Below are 19,368 nucleotides of genomic sequence, written 5' to 3'. Positions count from 1 at the left end.
CAAGAAAGAACTTTATAAATACACCAAAATGCCAATAGTGACTGAGTGGATAATTTCTGGGTGACTGGCCTCTGAGTTAGCTAGACAAATGTGTATGTATGTGTATTTGTGAAACTGTGTGATGTGTGTGTGTGCATGTGCACTTGATATTCCCTTTTCCATTGTTAGAGGGGAATACCAATTTTTACATGTCTATTTCTCCTAAGATTACATAACTGAAGATTTCAATGATTTTGTTATTTCAAGAATATTATATAAATGGAATTACACATTTTATAACATTTTGGGTATTAGCTTTTTTCACTGAGCATAATTCTCTGACAATTTATCCAAAATTATTGTGTGCATCAAGTCTATCCATTTTTATTACTGAATAGTATACCATGGGATGTATGTACACAGTTTAACAGTTTAACCACTGAAGAACATTTGAGTCATTTCCAAGTTTTGTCTGTAATTAATAAAGCTCCTAAAACATTCATGTATAGGTATTTGTATAATCATATGTTTTTATCTCTCTGGGAAAATTACCAGGAAAAAATTACTAATGGCATGTTTAGTTATATAAAAAATCTAACTGCCAAACTCTTTTCCAGAGAAGTTGTACTATTTTATATTCCCATCAGCAATGTATACGAGTCATCTACTTTCTCTGAATCCTCACAATTATTTGCTATTGTCAATACTTTTTAAAATTTAATTTTAACCATTTTACATGTATTTAGTAATATCTCATCAGTTCATTTTTTAACATCTTTATTGGAGTATAATTGCTTTACAATGGTGTGTTAGTTTCTGCTTTATAACAAAGTGAATCAGCTATACATATACATATATCCCCATATCTCTTCCCTCTTGCATGTCCCTCCCTATCCCACCCCTCTAGGGGGTCACAAAGCACCGAGGTGATCTCCCTGTTCCCACTAGCTATCTATTTTACATTTGGTAGTGTATATATGTCCATGCCACTCTCTCACTTTGTCCCAGCTTACCCTTCCCCCTCCCCATGTCCTCAAGAGTCATTCTCTAGTAGGTCTGCATCTTTATTCCTGTCTTGCCCCTAGGTTCTTCGTGACCTTTTTTTTTTTTTTAAATTCCATACATATGTGTTAGCATACGATATTTGTTTTTCTTTCTGACTTACTTCAATCTGTATGACAGACTCTAGATCCATCCACCTCACTACAAATAACTCAATTTTGTTTCTTTTTATGGCTGAATCTCATCAGTTTTAATTGTGTTTCCCTAATAGCTGTGCTGTTGAATATCTTTTCATATGCTTATTTGCCATTGACATATCCTCTTCAGTGAAAATTATATTCATGTCTTTTGTTAAAACTGTACTGATCATACAATTTTGAAGTGGCAGGCATGCGGGGGGAATTCCCACAGAACGAAGCAATTCTCAGATACCAGCATGGAAAGCAATTCTAACACTATATACCAGGAGATAGCATCAGATCCCACAGGCTAAGGGCTTAGGCCCACATGACTGCCCCTCCCCACTTCAGATGCATCAATTACAAGCCCAGGTCAGTAGTCATCTGTGATTCTACCCAGCTGTCCATAGATCATAGATTCCAATGACTCCCTCTTTGTGTTTGATTAATTTGCTAGAGCAGCTCACAGAACTCGGGGAAACATTTTACTTACTAGATTACCAGTTTACTATCAAAGGACATAACTCAGCAATAGCCAGATAGAAGAGATGCATAGAGCAAGGTATGGGGAAAGGGTGCAGAGATTTCATGCTCTGAGTATGCCCCTTTCCCAGCACCTCCAGGTGTTCACCAACCAGGAAGCTCTCCGAACCCTGTCCTTTTAGGGTTTTATGGAGATTTTATTACATAGTCACAATTGATTAAAACATTGCCCATTGGTGACTGATGCAACCTCCAGCTCCTCTACCCACCCCAGATATCACAGCGTGGAACTGAAAGTTCCACCCCTCTACTCATGGTTGGTTACCCTGGCAACCAGCCTCCATCTTTAGGTGCTTTCCAAAAGTCACCTCTTTAACATAAACCTAGTTGTGGAAAGGGGCTTGTTATGAATGACAAAATACTTATTTCACTTTTATGGCTCCAAAGCAACTTCAGGAACTGAGGACAGGAAATCCAAATATTATTACAACTGATGCTCCCATTATACTCTTACCACTCAGGAAATTCTAAACATTTGGGGAGTTGTAAGCCAGCAACCATAGACAGACCAAATATATATGAGAAATATATTTTGGTCATCTGAATGACCAAATATATATTTCTTATAAATCACAATATTACATTTGCCCAGTTGGATTGCTTGAGTATATAGGCTACATGCTAGTCCTTTCTTGGATATATGATTTGCAAATATATTCTCCCAGTATATAGCTTGTTTATTCATCCTTTTAAGAGGGTCATTCATAGAGCAAATGTTTCTAATGTTGATGAAGTCCAACTTAACAATTAGTCTGTTATGGGCCATATTTTTTGTGTTAAGCCTAAGAATTCCTTGCCTAGCTGTAAATTCTAAAGGTTCTATCCCTTGTTGCCTCTAAAAGTTTTGTAGTTTTACACTTTTCAGTTAAGTCTGTGATCCATTTGAGCTAGTTTTTGTGTAAGATGTTAGGTTTAGATTGAGGATCACTTTTTAGCCAATGAATGTCCAATTACTCCAGCACCATTTGTTGAAAAGGTTATTCTTCCTCCACTGAATTATTTTTGCACCTTCATCAAGAAGCAGTTGGAGAAATGAAATACTTAGATATAAATTTACTAAAATATGTATTGGATCTATATGTAAAAAACTGCAAAACACTGATGAAAGAGATCACAGAAAAACAAAATAAATGGGGAATATATTCTGTTATGAATTGGAAGACTCAAAATTATTAAAATGTCAATTCTTTCCAACCTGCACAATAGATTCAACACAATACTAGTCAAAATCCCAACTAGCTATTTTGTAGATGTTGACAAGCTGATTCTAAAATTTATGAAAAAACAAAAGAACTAAAATAGCAAAACAATACTGGAGAAGAAAAAAGTTCAGAGACTCATAATACCCACTTTCTAGAATTACTATAAAGCTACAGTAATAAAGAGAGTTCAATATTAGCAAAATAATAGGCACATAAATCAAGGGAATAGAATAGAGGGGCTTGAAATAGACTCACACCAATATAGTCAAGTGATTTTTAACAAAGGCACGAAGGCAATTTAATGGAGGAGGGATAGTATTTTCAACAAATAGGGCTAAAGCAATTAGACTTCCTTGTGCAAAACATGAATCTAGATTTACCTCTTAAATTACACAAAAATTAACTCAAAATGTATCACAGGCCTGATGTGTTTCTTTGTGTGTATATAAGTATATGTATCTGTATATGCATATGTAAAACTATTGCTATACTAAGAGAGAAGATGATTTTATGTATAATACTCCATTAAAACCAGAGAAGGCAGAAAACAAGTGAAAAACAAAAGCAAACAAAAATGAAATAAAGAACAAAGGCAATGGATAGAAAACAATTACAAATATGGTAGATATTATATCAATGATCACTTTAAACATCAATGATTGAAATACAACAATTAAAAGAGAGAGATTCTCAGAGTAAATTATAAAAAATAAGACCCAATACTATACTGTCTACAAGAAACTCTCTTGGCATATAAAGACACAGCTAAATTAAAAGTAAAGGAGTAGAGAAAGATATACCATGCTATATTAATTTCATACAAAGCTGATTTCAGAACAAGGGAAATAATGAAGGATAAGAAAAAACATTACATAATAAAAAGAGGTCAGTTTTCCAAAAAGACTCCCATGTCTATGTCTGTCTCTAAATTTCCCCTTCTTTCATACTGTATCAGAAGTCACCCAAATAACCTCCTCTAAGCTTAATTAATTATATCTACAACAACCCTATTTCCAAATGAGGTAACATTACTTAGTACTGTGGTGAGGACTTTAACATGAAATTTAGGAATACACAATTCAACCTATAATGACAAGATACACAACATTCTGGGCTACAAAACACACCTTAACAGGAATAACAATATAATTCATACACAGTGTCCTCTTAGACCACAATGAAATTAACTCAAATAAATAGCAGAAAGAGAGCTGGATTATCTCAAAATACTTTGAGATTAAACAACAAACTCCTAACTAACACATAGGTCAAATAATAAGTCTCAAGAAAAAATTTAAACATATTTTGAACTAGATGATAATAAAAATACCACTGGTGAAAATGTGTGGGATGCAGGTAAAGCAAGTGATTGGACGAAAATTTATAGCATCTATTGTGTATGTTAGGAAAGAGAGACCTGTAATCAATAATCTAAGCTTTCTCCTTAAAAAACTAGAAAAGCAAATGAATCCAAAGTAGACAAAAGAAAAGATAATAATAATTAGAGCAGAAATCAGTAAAATTTAAAACAGGAAATCCATAGAAAAAATAAATGAAACCAAAAGCTGGTTCTTTTAAATGATCAAAAAAATTGAGAAACCTCTAATGAGGCTATCAAAAATAAAAAGGGATAAGGCAGGCAAAAATAACTAATATTAGAAATGAAAGAGGGGCCATCATAACTGATCATGTAGATATTAAAAAGGATATTATAAACAATCCTATGCCCATAAATTTGGTAACACAGATTAAATGGACCCATTCCTCGAACAAATACAATCTACCAAATTCACCAAATTTTACAGAAGAAAAAATAGACATTATGAATAGGCCTATATCTATTAAAAACATCGAATCATTAATTAATAACCTTCCAAAACAGAAATCTCCAGGCCCAGATGAGTTCACTAGTAAATTTTATCAAATATTTAAAGAGGAAATTGTACCATTTTTCTATAGTCTCTTTCAGATAACAGAAGTAGAAGGAACACTTCCTAACTCATTGTATTAGGCCAGCATTACCCTAATATAAAAAGGACAGAAAGACATTATGTTACAAGAAAGGAAAAGTACAACCATAAGTGCAAATCCTCAACCAAATTTTACCAAGTCAAATCCAACAATTTATAAGGAGAATTATATACCAGGACTTGGTGGTGTGGAATCAAATACCATGATCCAGGTGTGGAAGGCTGTTTCAACTTTCAAAAACAAATTAATGTAATCCATTAGATCAAGAGGCTAAAGAAGAAAAAAACTTATATGAAAAAATCAATAGATGCATAAAATGCATTTGACAAAATCCAGCATCGATTCCTGATACTCTCAGCAAACTAGAGTTAACTTCATCAATTTAATAAAGAATATCCACAAGAAACCTATAGCTAACATCATACTTAATGATGACAAACTAGATGTTTTCCTGCTAAGAACATGAAGAAGGCAAGGATGTCCCATCTCACCATTCCTACTCAACATTATACTGGAAGTCTTAGTTCATCCTGCTACAACTTAACTCTTTTGTTTACATAACATTTATGATATTAGGATCACAGATAATCTAGTTTTAAATTTTATCCTTATAAAATATGATAAAATGAGAAGAGGTGGGTGTATACAGTGACCAGGGTTATTTGAATTATGAAAAGAGGAGTATCTATAACTGTTAGAAAGATGATTGTGCTTCAGAAGTAAAACATACTAATTCCAAAGCAATAGACATGGATTGCTAATGTGTGAGTCTAAGAATGTATTCAAGATAGCAGCAGAATCAATTCATAAATTATCCTTATGGTTCAGAGTAGTATTATAGGCAAACTTATTATGAGTGGAATGACTTTGCTGCTTAAGTGTGTATAAGGGGAAAGAGTTAGTAGTACTACGATATTCGCAGCAGAAGAGTGACTCAGTATATCAACAATGCACAGGCTCTGAGGTTATGGAGACTTCACGGCTTCTGTGAAGTTGAAGTGTCTGTATGGTTTACACAGTCTACTCCTTTGGTAAGAAGGACCAAGCAAGAATAAGACCAGTTATAACTATAACATATTTCATGCTCTGTGTTATTAGGGGAAATCCATTGATGTCATAACTAACTAGAAAAGAGGTCTTAGATTTAACATTGAACACAAGAATTAATGGATGATTCCTTTATGGCATCATTTGTAACATTTAAAAAATTGGGAGTAACTAATATTCAACACAAAAGAAACAGTTGAAAAAATGGTAGATAAATAAGAAATACCATGTAAGTAGTGTAAATAATGTTTGAAAAATATTTCATGGCATATGGTAAAATATTTAAAAGATCATGCAGACCTGCACAACAATAAGTGTGTTAAACAGTGGGCATGTAGACATTTAAAGACTCTTCCCATTTTCTATATATCCCGTAAACCTCCTAGAGTCACGAAAAAACAAAGAAGAATTATTCCAAAAAAGGATTAAAATGGGTTGTTCTGCCAATCTAGAGAACAGAAATATTTTTATTTTCTTCATTCCTCTATATCTAACTTTCACAGTAAGATTATATACATGATATATATATATATATATATATATATATATATACACATATATATGATTATATATTTACATATAGAAAGAAAGAAAGATATATATATATATATATATATACAGAGAAAAAAGGCTATAAATATACAGATCTATTACATACACATACAGAGCATATATTACTTTATTTTTTAATTTCAATAAAAAAAATCATTATGACTTTGTCTATTCTTCTTTTCACCCCTGCCTTGACTGCTCCATAGAACAGGCATTATTTTGTGTGTAATCTCTTCATTGACGTTTCTTCAGAGCCTGTAATAGTGCTTGACAAATGACAGGCACTGAATAAATATTGAATGTCTGTCTTATTATGAGATAGATAGGATCATATTCTAAAGGGACAGAATTATTTCATTCATGTTTAATGAACATATGGTCATATGCTGTCATTAAAAATGGTAAATAGGGCTTCCCTGGTGGCACAGTGGTTGAGAATCTGCCTGCCGATGCAGGGGACACGGGTTTTTGCCCCTGTCTGGGAGGATCCCACATGCCGCAGAGCAGCTGGGCCCATGAGCCATGGTAGCTGGGTCTGCGCACTCCGCGGTGAGAGAGGCCACAGCAGTGAGAGGCCCACGTACCACAAAAAAAAAAAAAAAAAAAAAAGGTAAATAGTAATGCTTAATGGTTTTTTTGATGTTTTATAACATTAAGTTAGTCTTTTAGAAAAAAAATACAATCTTTAAAGTTCCTCTTTTAGTAATTAAAATTAAAGAAAATATCAATCTGTTACTTATAGGGTGATCTCTATTATCTAGAAATTATGTGAAACAGGGACCTGCCATATGAAGGGCCCTGGGTCTCACTGTCATGAATATCTGAGATTTTAGATATTAATCTCCAACTAGGATTATTCATGAAGTGAACATATTTTTAATGTGTTAAAGTATCAGTTGGCTAACTGTGATAATTTAAAGTCTTACTCAATTTTGGCAAACTCATTTTGCTATTTCATCATTTAAAATATATTGGGAATCTCAAAAACAAAATGTCCTGGGCCTCTTTCAACCTCTCTGAAACTCTGATGAGAAACATGAAAATACCAGATGACCTGATAATTTTTCTTCTTTTAAACCCTTATTTTAAGAAGCTATTTATAAATTATGACAAAAATGGGACACTTAGGCTCTTAAGTGTTAATTCCTGATGTGTATTATCATTTTCTCTATTTATCATATTTTATGCAAGGAGCATTACATTTAGCTTTTCAACTCTAAATTTAAGTCTGCCTCTCTTTTCTTGTTTTAGATTTCGCTGATGATACTGACTGGGGGAAAAATATTTGAGAAGTCAAATCAAATTTAACTGGTTAGTTCACTAATTAAGCCAGGCACTCTGTGAGGTGTTCTCATGTATGTGATTCCATTAATGTTTCGCTAAATATTCTACTATACGTGGACTTCAAACACCTTTCTTTAAATGTGGAGCAATGTTAACAGAAAAATGTTGAATTGTTTGCTTATTTTCATGTTTGTGTTTATGCCGGGTCTACCAAAAGTAAGGCTGCCACTTCTCCCTGGAGTAAATTATACATTTTTTTTAAAACACTGGAAAAAGAAACTTTGGCAAAGACAAATCAAATTGTCTGTGTCTTTATTTCTTTATTAAAGCAATGCTAAACAATATTTATGTATTATCAGCACTCTTGTCAGCCTTGGATGGAAGTTGGGAATTTTTACGAATAAGAACACTTCTGAACTATAAATGCTGAAATCTATTTGCAACTTACTTTTATCTTATTAGGAACACAGAGAGACACGCTCTCCCTTAGCCCATCTGGTGGTAGGGGAATATCACAAAGTAGGAAGGATTCCTAATAAAGGTGGTTGTAGGATCACAGCTTTTAGATGTCAATTATGCCACTCCAGATAGATATGGTATAGCTTATCTTCATATGTTAGCTTCCTTCCTTAAAAACAACTGCCTTAATTTGGTACTTCCATTAAATCCTTTGAAAAGGGAAAACATTATTTATGTTAGAGCACTTGGGTTCCTTTTGAGAACCAGGACCTCTAGTAATAATATGAATGAATAACTTTATTTGATCAAGCAATAGTAAAATCAGTTTTTTTCAATATGACTGTCACTGTGATCTTATTCATCAAAATAATTAGACTAGATTTGATTATATTTGTTAAAATGACCAAACTGGTTCAATCAATAGATTTTATTCAAAACAGTTTTCCAAAACATTAAAAATTTTTTGACAAATTCTGACTACGATCCAAAAATCTTTGGCAAAGAATAAAATTTTAAAAAATGATTGAATTTTCATGCCATGTAGACATATTTGGAAGTGGAATCACAGGCTTTGAGACACAAACAGAAGTTAGTATTCTTTCATCTCTGTTACTTCCTTAAGTAGAAGGTTAAGGAGGTAACCTCAATCAAACAAATTGTTAAATTTATTTTCAAAATTGAAACAGTTACTTTTTAGTTCATATAGGTAATACCCTAGTGTTTGCCATTACCTGAGATACCACATTGGTTTATTGGGCCCGCTGTTTCTATATTTGTCACTAGGCACCTTCTTTCATTAGTATTGATTGATAAAATTTTAATATACAAGATGGCAGAGTAGAAGGACTTGAGCTCACGTGCTCTCATGAAAACACCAAAATCACAACTAACTGCTGAACAACCATCAACAAAAAAGATGCAAACCTATCGAAAAAGATACTCTACACCCAAAGACAAAGAAAAAGCCACAATGAGATGGCAGGAGGGATGCTTTCACGTTATGATTAAATCCCATATGCTGGGTGAGCAACCCACAAAATGGAAAATAATTATATCAGAGGTTCTCCCATAGGAGTGAGAGTTCTGAGCCCCATGTTAATTGCCCCAGGCTCTGGGTCTGGCAATGGGAGGAGGAGCCCAGAGCATTTGACTTTGGAGGTCAGTGGGGCTTGAGTGCAAGAGCTCCACAGGACTGAGGGAAACAGGGACTACACTCTTAGAGGGCAAACACAACGTTTCATGTGCACTGGGACCCAGGGCAAAGCAGTGACTCCATAAGAGCCTGGGCCAGATCTACCTATGGGTCTTGGAGGGTCTCCTGGGGAGGCAGGGCTTGGCTGTGGCTCACTGTTGGGGCAAGGTCACTGGTGACAGATGCCCCAGGGAATACACATAGGCATGCGATCTCCCAGAGGTCACCATTTTGGAATCTGAGACCTGGCCCCACCCAACAGCCTGCAGCCTCCAGTGCTGGGATACCTCAGGCCAAACAACAAAAAGGGTGGGAACACAGCCCCAACCATCAGCAGGGAGGCTGTCTAAAGTCATCTTGAGCCAGCACCTGCCTATAAACACACCACTTGACATGGCCCCGCCCGCCAGAGGGATAAGACACAGCCCCACCCACCAGTGAGGAGGCACTGGTCTCTTCCACCAGGAAGGCTGCACAAGCCCCTCGACCAACCTCACCCACTGGGGGAAGACACCAGAACCAAGAAGAATTACAATCCTGCAGCCTGAGGAACAGAGAGTACAAACACAGAAAGTTAGAAAAATGAGATGGCAGAGAAACATGTTCCAGATGAGGAATGAGATAAAACCCCAGAAGAACAACAAAGTGAAGTGGACATAGGCAATCTACCTGAAAAATAATTCAAAGTAATGATAGTAAAGATGATCCAAAATCTCCAAAAAAGAATGGAGGCATGGACTGAGAGGATAAAAGAAATAATTAGTAAAGATCTAGAAGAAGCTTTAAAGAACAAACAAACAGATGAACAATGTAACAACTGAAATGAAAAATACATTAGAAGGAATAAATAGCAGAATAAATGAAGTAGAAGAATGAATAAGTGAGCTGGAAGACAGATTAGTGGAAATCTCTGCTGCACAACAGAATAAAGAATAAAGAAAGAAGAATGTAAAGAAATGAGGACAGTCTAAGGGACCTCTGCGACATTAAACATGCCAACATTTGCACTATAGGGGTCCCAGAAGAAGAAGAGAGAAAGGGCCTGAGAAAATATTTGAAGAGATTATAGGCAAAAACTTCCCTAACATGGGAAAGGAAACAGTCACACAAGTCCTAGAGACACAGAGAGTCCCATACAGTATTAAGTCAAGGAGGAATATGCCAAGACACATATTAATCAAATTGAAAAAAATTAAAGACAAAGAGAAAATATTAAAAGCAGCAAGGGAAAAGCAACAAATAACATACAAGGGAATCCACATAAGGTTATCAGCAGATTTTTCAGCAGAAACTCTGCAGGCCAGAAGGGAGTGGCATAATATATTTAAAATGATGAAAGGGATAAAACTACAACTATGAATACTCTACCCAGCAAGGCTCTTGTTCAGATTTGACAGTGAAATCAAAAGTTTTAGAGAAACTTGCTTTCTTCTCAAGCAAAAGCTAAGAGAATTCAGCACCACCAACGCAGCTTTACAACAAATGCTGAAGGAACTGCTCTAGATGGAAAAAAAAGACCACAACTAGGAACAAGAAAATTGCAAATGGGAAAGCTCACCACTAAAGGCAAACATACAGAAAAGTTAGTAAATCATCCACACAAAAATATGACATCAAACCCAGCAACTGTGAGGAGAGTACAAAATCAGGATATTGGAAATTAAGAGACCAGCAACTTAAAACATATGTGGGCTGCTATATCAAAACCTCATGGAGACCACAAAGCAAAAATCTACAAAAGATACACACACACAAAAGAAAATGCAATCCAAACACAACAATAAAGATAGTCATCAAATCACAAGAGAATAAAAGAGGAAGCGAAGAAAAAAGACCTATAAAAACAAATCCAAAACAATTAACAAGATGGCAATAAAAATATACATATCAATAATTACCTTAAATGTAAATGGATTAAATGCTCCAACCAAAAGACATAGACTGGCTGAATGGACACAAAAACAAGATCCGTATATATGCTATCTACAAGAGACCCAATTTGGATCTAGGGACTCATACAGAATGAAAGTGAGGGGATGAAAAAAGGTATTCCATGCAAATGGAAATCAAAAGAAAGCTGGGGTAGCAATACTTGTGACAGACAAAAAAGACTTTATATTAAAGACTGTTACAAAAGACAAAGAGGGACACTATAATGGTCAAGGGATCAATCCAAGAAGAAAATATAACAACTGTAAATATATATGTACCCAGCATAGGAACACCTCAATATATAAGGCAAATGCTAACAACCATGAAAGGGGAAATCAACAGTAACATAAGAATAGTAGGGGACTTTAACACCCCACTTACACCAATGGACAGATCATCCAGACAGAAAATCAGTAAGAAAACACAGACCTTAAATGACACATTAGACTAGATGGACTTAATTGATACTTATAGAACATTCCATCCAGAAGCAGCAGAATACACGTTCTTCTCAAGTGCACATGAAACATTCTCCAGGATATATTACATGCTGGGCCACAAAGCAAGCCTCAGTAAATTTAAGAAACTTGAAATCATATCAAGCATCTATTCTGACCACAAAGCTATGAGATTAGAAATAAATTACAGGGAAAAAACATAAAAAAAACACAAACACATAGAGGCTAAACAATACGCTACTAAATAACCAAGAGATCACTGAAGAAATCAAAGAGGAAATCAAAAAATACCTAGAGAGAAATGAAAATAACAACACAATGATCCATAACCTATGGGATGCAGCAAAAAAAGTTCTACAGTTCTAAGAGGGAAGTTTATAGCAATAATCTTACTCAGGATATAAGAAAAATCTCAAATAAACAACCTAATCTTACACCTAAAGCAACTAGAGAAAGAAGAACAAACAAAACCCAAAGTTAGTCAAAGGTAATAAATCATAAAGATCAGAGACAAAGAAAACAATAGCAAAGATCAATGAAACTAAAAGGTGGTTCTTTGAAAGATAAACAAAATCCATAAACTTTTAGCCAGACTCATCCAGAAAAAAAGGGAGAGGGCAAAATTCAACAAATTTAGAAATGAATAAGGAGAAGTAACAACTGACACCACAGAAATACAGAGGATCATAAGAGACTACTACAAGCAACTATATGCCAATAAGTGGACAACCTAGAAGAAATTGACAAATTCTTAGAAAGGTACAACCTTCCAAGACTGAACAAGGAAGAAATAGAAAATATGAACAGACTAATCACAAGTACTGAAATTGAAACTGTGATTAAAAAACTTCCAACAAACAAAAGTCCAGGTCCAGATGGTTTCACAGGCAAATTCTATCAAACATTTAGAGAACAGTTAACACCTATCCTTCTCAAGCTCTTACAAAAATTTGCAGAGTAAGGAACACTCCCCAACTCATTCTATGAGGCCACTATCATGCTGATGTCAAAACCAAACTAAGGTACCACAAAAACGAAAATTACAGACCAATATCACTGATGAACATTTACGTAAAAATCCTCAACAGAGTACTAGCAAACTGGCCCCAACAATCTATAAAAAGGATCATACACCATGATCAACTGGGATTTGTCCCAGGGATGCAAGGATATTTCAATATCACAAATCAAGCAGTGTGATACACCACATCAACATATTGAAGAATAAAACCATATGATCATCTCAATAGAAGCAGAAAAAGCTTTTGACAAAATTCACACTGATTTATGATATAAACTCTCCAGAAAGTGGGCACTGAGGGAACCTACCTCAACATAATAAAGGCTATATATGACAATTGAAGCTAACATCATATTCAATGATGAAAAGCTGAAAGCATTTCCTCTAAGATCAGGAACAAGACAAGGATGCCCACTCTTGCCACTTTTATTCACTTTAGTTTTGGAAGTCCTAGCCATGGCAAGCAGAGAAGAAAAAGAAATAAAAGGAATCCAAATTGGAAAAGAAAAAGTAAAATTGTCACTGTTTGCAGATGACATGATACTATGTATAGAAAATCCTAAAGATGTTACCAGTAAACTACTAGAACTCATCAATGAGTTCAGCAAAGTTGCTGGATACAAAATTAATACACAGAAATCTGTTGCATTACTACACACTGACAATGAAAGATCAGAAAGAGAAATTAAGAAAACAATCCCATTTACCACTGCATCAAAAAGAATAAAATACATAGGAATGAACTTATCTAAGGAGGCAAAGGACCTGTACTCCAAAAACTATAAGAAACTGATGAAAGAAATAGATGCTAACACAGATAGAAATACCATGTTCTTGGATTGGAAGAATCAATACTTTCAAAATGACTACACTACCCAAGGCAATCTACTGATTCGATGCAGTCCCCATCAAACTACCAATGGCATTTTTCAAAGAACTAAAACAAAAAATTTTTAAATTTGTATGGAAACCCAAAAGCCCCTGAAGAGCCAAAGCAATCCTGAGAAAGAAAAACCAAGCTGGAGGAATCAGCCTCCCTGACTTCAGACTATACTACAAAGCTACAGTCACCAAAATAGTATGGTACTGGGGCAAGTACAGAAATACAGATCAATGGAACAGGATAGAAAGCGCAGAAATAAACCCACACACCTATGGTCAATCAGTCTATGAACTACTATATTCAACTATGCAAGAATATACAATGGAGAAAAGACAGTCTCTTCAGTAAGTGGTGCTGGGAAAACTGGACAATTACATATAAAAGAATGAAACTAGAACATTCTCTAACACCATACACAAAAATAAACTCAAAATGGATTAAAGACCTAAATGTAAGACTGGATACTATACAACTCTTAGAGGAAAACATAGGCAGAACACTCTTTGACATAAATCGCAGTAATATCTTTTTGGATCCACCTCTTCGAGTAATGAAAATAAAAACAAAAATAAACAAGTGGGACCTAATTAAACTTGAAAGCTTTTTACACAGTAGAGGGATCCATAAACAAAACAAAAATATAACCCACAGAATGGGAGAAAATATTTGCAAACAAAGTGATCAACAAGGGATTAATCTTTAAAGTATACAACAGCTCATACAGCTCAATATCAATCAAAAAAACCAAACAACCCAATCAAAAAATGGGCAGAAGACCCAAATAGAAATTTCTCCAAATAAGACATACAGATGGCCAAAAAGCACATGAAAAGATGCTCAACATTAGTAATTATCAGAGAAATGAAAATCAAACTATAAAGTGGTATCACCTCACACCACTCAGAATGGCCATCATCAAAAAGTCTACAAACAATAAATGCTGGAGATGGTGTGGAGAAAAGGGAACCCTCCTACACTGTTGGTGGGAATGTAATTTGGTACAACCACTATGGAGAACAGTATGGAGGTTCCTCCAAAAGCTAAAAATAGAACTACCATATAATCAAGCAATCCCACTGCTAGGCATATACCCAGAGAAAACCATAATTTGAAAAGACAGATGTACCCCAGTGTTCATTGCAGCACTATTTACAATAGACAGGACATGGAAGCAACCTAAATGTCCATCAACAGAGGAATGGATAAAGGAGATGTGGTACATATATACAATGGAATATTACTCAGCCATAAAGAGGAATGAAGTAATGCCACTTGCAGCAACATGGATGGACATAGAGATTATCATACTAAGTGAAGTAAGTCTGACAGAGAAAGACAAATATATGATATCACTTATGTGGAATCTAAGAAAATGATACAAATGAATTTATTTACAAAACAGAAACAGACTGACAGACTTCAAAAACAAACTTATGGTTACCAAAGGGGAAAGGTGGGGTGAGGGATAAATTAGGAGTTTTGGATTAACGTATACACACCACTATCTATAAAATAAGTAATCAACAAGGACCTAATATATAGCATAGGGAACTCAATAATCTGTAATAAACTACATGGGAAAAGAATCTAAAAAAGGATGGATATATGTATATGTAAAAAAAATTAAAAAATACTGCTTGACAAAAAGGAGATATTGTGGTAGATTGAGTACATATCTGTTTTGTACCTCCCCCCCCCCATTCAATATGCTAGGAAAAGAAGTGGAGAAGGGAAATATTACCATAAGCCCACTGAAAATATAAGAGTAACAGTGAGATAACTTCAAAAATAGAGAATGAGGGTTCTTCAAATTTCTGAATGAAGGGGGTAAAATTGGCTAGATCATTAAATGTACGACAGATTCACTTGGACACACTCTTCCCCTATGGGATTAAATACATCAATAAAATGCATAGGTGAGCTGAACAAAAAGAAGTCAATTCATCACAGGCAAAAAGTGAAACATTCAAAGTCAAGCCATGTAAAACCCAAACAAGTTAAAACCATGTAAGTGCCACAGGTATTGGGAGGTGGAAGAAGCAAACATATTGTCTCTGTGGACTGGAAGTTAGAATTTAAATCCCTACATGGAGAATTTAAATCCCTACATGGACTTGTTAAACATGGTCTTTGGAGTATATGAGATACATAGAGGAAACAGGCCTCTGTATAAATCCAGTTCCTTGGAATGTTTGGGTTCTCCATTAAAAAAAAATCTCATCCACCAGCTCAGGGAAACAGGCTGTTATGGTCGTTTAAAACTAGAATGGAATAGAATCTTTAAAACATAATACTTAGTTGAGAAAAAAAAGAACAAATTAAAACTAAAGTTTTTTATGTTATATAATGCTTTTATTGATAACTATTTGTCTACATATATATCTACACATTTTCTGGCTATAACAAATTTTTGATAGAAAAATAAAAGTGAAAACACTATGTAAAAAAATACATTACCTCCTAGTGTCTAAGGGAACATGCATAATGAAACACTGTCACTTATTTACTGGTTCACATGGCATCAGCCTCAGTTTCAAGATTGAAATGACAACTTGTAACATTGAAATGTGTCAGAGTGATCATAAAATGAGAATATGAGAGGTGGAAAGAAGCTTAAAGGTCAGTTAACTGTATCTTCCTTCGAAGAAGGGAACACATTCCATGCTATCCACGACTAGTGTTCATCCAAGGTTAGCTAGGATACTTCTAGTGACAGACATTCAGCCCTCTGAGAGACAGTCCATTCCCTTGTTGGAACTCTCACTGTTATACAAGCACACTACCTTGTTTTGAATGGAAATATACATCTGAATAATTACTATCCATGGAAATTGCTTATGGTATCTGAAGCAATACAGTTGACTCTAGTCCTTACTTCCTATCACAGAATTTCAAATATTTGAATGTACCTCTGTATTCCTTTTAAGTCTTGCTGTACATAGTTGAAGCATATCATCATTTCTCAATTTTTCCTCATATCATACAGCTTCAAGGCCTTTCATTCTCAAGGCTTATCTTATGTTTTTACAGACTATAGTTTATAAATATGGACCATTCTTTAAAATGATGGCAAGGAAATGTAAATGAGACATTTCACATTTAGTTGGGCCATGGATAGAGTACAGTGCAACTAATGAGTATTTAGATCTGAACATTATTTTTCTGATAATCCTACTTTTTATTAAACTAGATGTTTTCCTACAAGCATACTACATTTAAAAAAATTATATACAGCATAATCATTTGCTTTTTTTAGTTTCATTTCCTATTAACAGTTGTCAAGCCTCCCATATTCTTTTAACTTTGCAGCTGTTTAAGTATACCTAAAGAACTTCACATTTATCATTATTAATATCAAGCAGCATGGATTGCTACATGGACCTAGATCATCAATAGTATTAACAGGGATTCATTCTTTAGAATCCTGATTTTGCTAACTCATACAATAGCTTTCTAGCTCTCTTACAATTGTATACAACTCATTATTTAAGTAAGGATGCCTTCTAAAAATATGTTTCTAAGCTCATATTTAGTGGTAAATCTAGCACAATCATCCTGGTCTTTAAATCCCATCTGCTCCGATCGATCAGTGTTTGTGTCATGCTTATTATCAAAAGAAATTTTTTTAGTATCACTTGTTTCATTTACATAATCGATTCAAAAGTTTAATTTTAATTGGAGGGAACTAAGGAAAGAGTTCCTTAGTTCCTTAGTTCCTTAGTATCACACTTCTAACAAAAATGCATAGAAACATTTTTTGACAGTCATCATATTTTCTTAATTATATCAGCATCCGTGTAAAGTTTCTCACGCATGCCAGTCAATAATGAAACGTTCTCACAGGCCTTGGTGAAGGAAAGAGTATGTTTGAACCCATTCTTTAGATCTAAATTAATCTAAAATTGATATTCAATAAATTTTAATAAGACAGAAGTTCTTGGTATAAGTCATACTTGATTCACTCATGCAAATTCCATATAATCATATCATCTTTTTCTGTTTCCAGAAACCATCTGTTTAATGTAATCTGGAATTTTGAAAAAATATATATTTTCATATGTAAACATTTATATGCACAGAAGATGATCAAAAAATTACAAATAATAAATAGAAATTACTCAAGTGTGGTGTTAATATTTAAACAACCAATCTTTAATTACTAAGCTGTTGATGAAATGCTAGCCAGAGGAAGCTATACTAGGGCATTTAACTGTGTCCTTGCTTTCCTTGTATTATCTTGGTCCTTAAACAAAAAAGTACATTTCTACCTTTGTTTTATTGATGTGGATAAACAAGTGTCATGCCATGTATCTCAAAGAAGTCATTCACAGAACATGTTATGACAATTTAACACCCCTGATGCTTACCGGCACAACAGTTAAACACAGCAAACACATGCTATTAGATGTATAGCCTTGCTAGACAGAAAAGATACTTGATACCCAAGTATCAAAAATTTTATTTACTTTTTTTTTAATGCTTAAATTCTACTTTTAGGTTATTTTCCCAAGGGGAAAAAAATGAGAAAAATATATATATGTAACTAATTATATATGTAACTAAATATAACTAAATTTAACTAAATGTAACTAAATGTAACTCAATATATATGTAACTAATTATATATATATATAACTATACAGCTAAATGCATATCTATGCAAATTGATATTTATTGGCTTGGAAATATATTCAACATATATTAAAAGAAAAAATACAGTTGCATGGATTATAATGGTCCCATTTTGTGAAATTACATACATACAAAACTGTGCATTATTTATTCACCTGCAGTTTCATACAGGCAAATCTAGAAATGTATGCTTCTGAATTTTAACAGTATTCTTATTTGTTGATATAATTTCTGATACTTAAATGTTTTAAAGATTTTGTTTCCTGTGTTATACTTATTTTTCTACAGTGAATATATAGAGCAATGCTTAAAATGAAGTATTAAAAACCTGTATTTGCACATTTTCTTTAATAATTAAAAACATAAAAACCTGTTCTTAATATACTGATTTGAAGGCTCTACTTAATTAAACTTTTATGAGTATTCACTATATCTCTAGAAGAAATTACTTATCAACTACATAAAGTGCATAACACATTACTTCAAAATCAGTTAATTAAATATTCAAACCGATGTCTGACATTGAAATATGACTGATTAGATACAATTTTTAAACCCATTTGTAAAGCCCAACTGATTGATTCTTTGTAAAAATTGACCTGGATCACTAAGTTATTCACTTTTAATTGTAGCAACAAACATATTTCTGCTATAATTTTGTACAATCATTTATTAATTTCCCCCACTATCTTTCAAATGTCATTTGAACTGCTACATAAGCTGCAGTCTAAATCATTTTAATTGCTAAATTTCCTTCTCAGAACTACTTAAAAATAAAAAGGTAATTCAGGCAATTAATCTGTCAGTGAGCAAACAACACAGAAAAAAGGCTTGATTAGCTAGAAGCCACCTTATCACACACTTCCGTTAACTTTAATTTCGGGAACGCATCAACTATAGGAAGAAAAAAAGGGAGAATTTTAGATTTGGAAACAAAGCAAACAAAATCCCTTAAAACAAAGCTTTGGGAAATAATCTGCTTCTTTGCTCTTACAAACAAAGCTTATCATTTAAATCCTTTTTACTTCCTTT

Source organism: Aethalodelphis obliquidens, unplaced genomic scaffold (genome assembly GCF_003676395.1).
Source record: "Aethalodelphis obliquidens isolate GAN/ISIS:26980383/991018 unplaced genomic scaffold, ASM367639v1 scaffold2, whole genome shotgun sequence".
In the NCBI taxonomy this organism is placed as follows: Eukaryota; Metazoa; Chordata; class Mammalia; order Artiodactyla; family Delphinidae; genus Aethalodelphis; species Aethalodelphis obliquidens.
The sequence above is the reverse complement of the archived record's forward strand: the minus strand, read 5'-3'. Positions refer to the sequence as shown.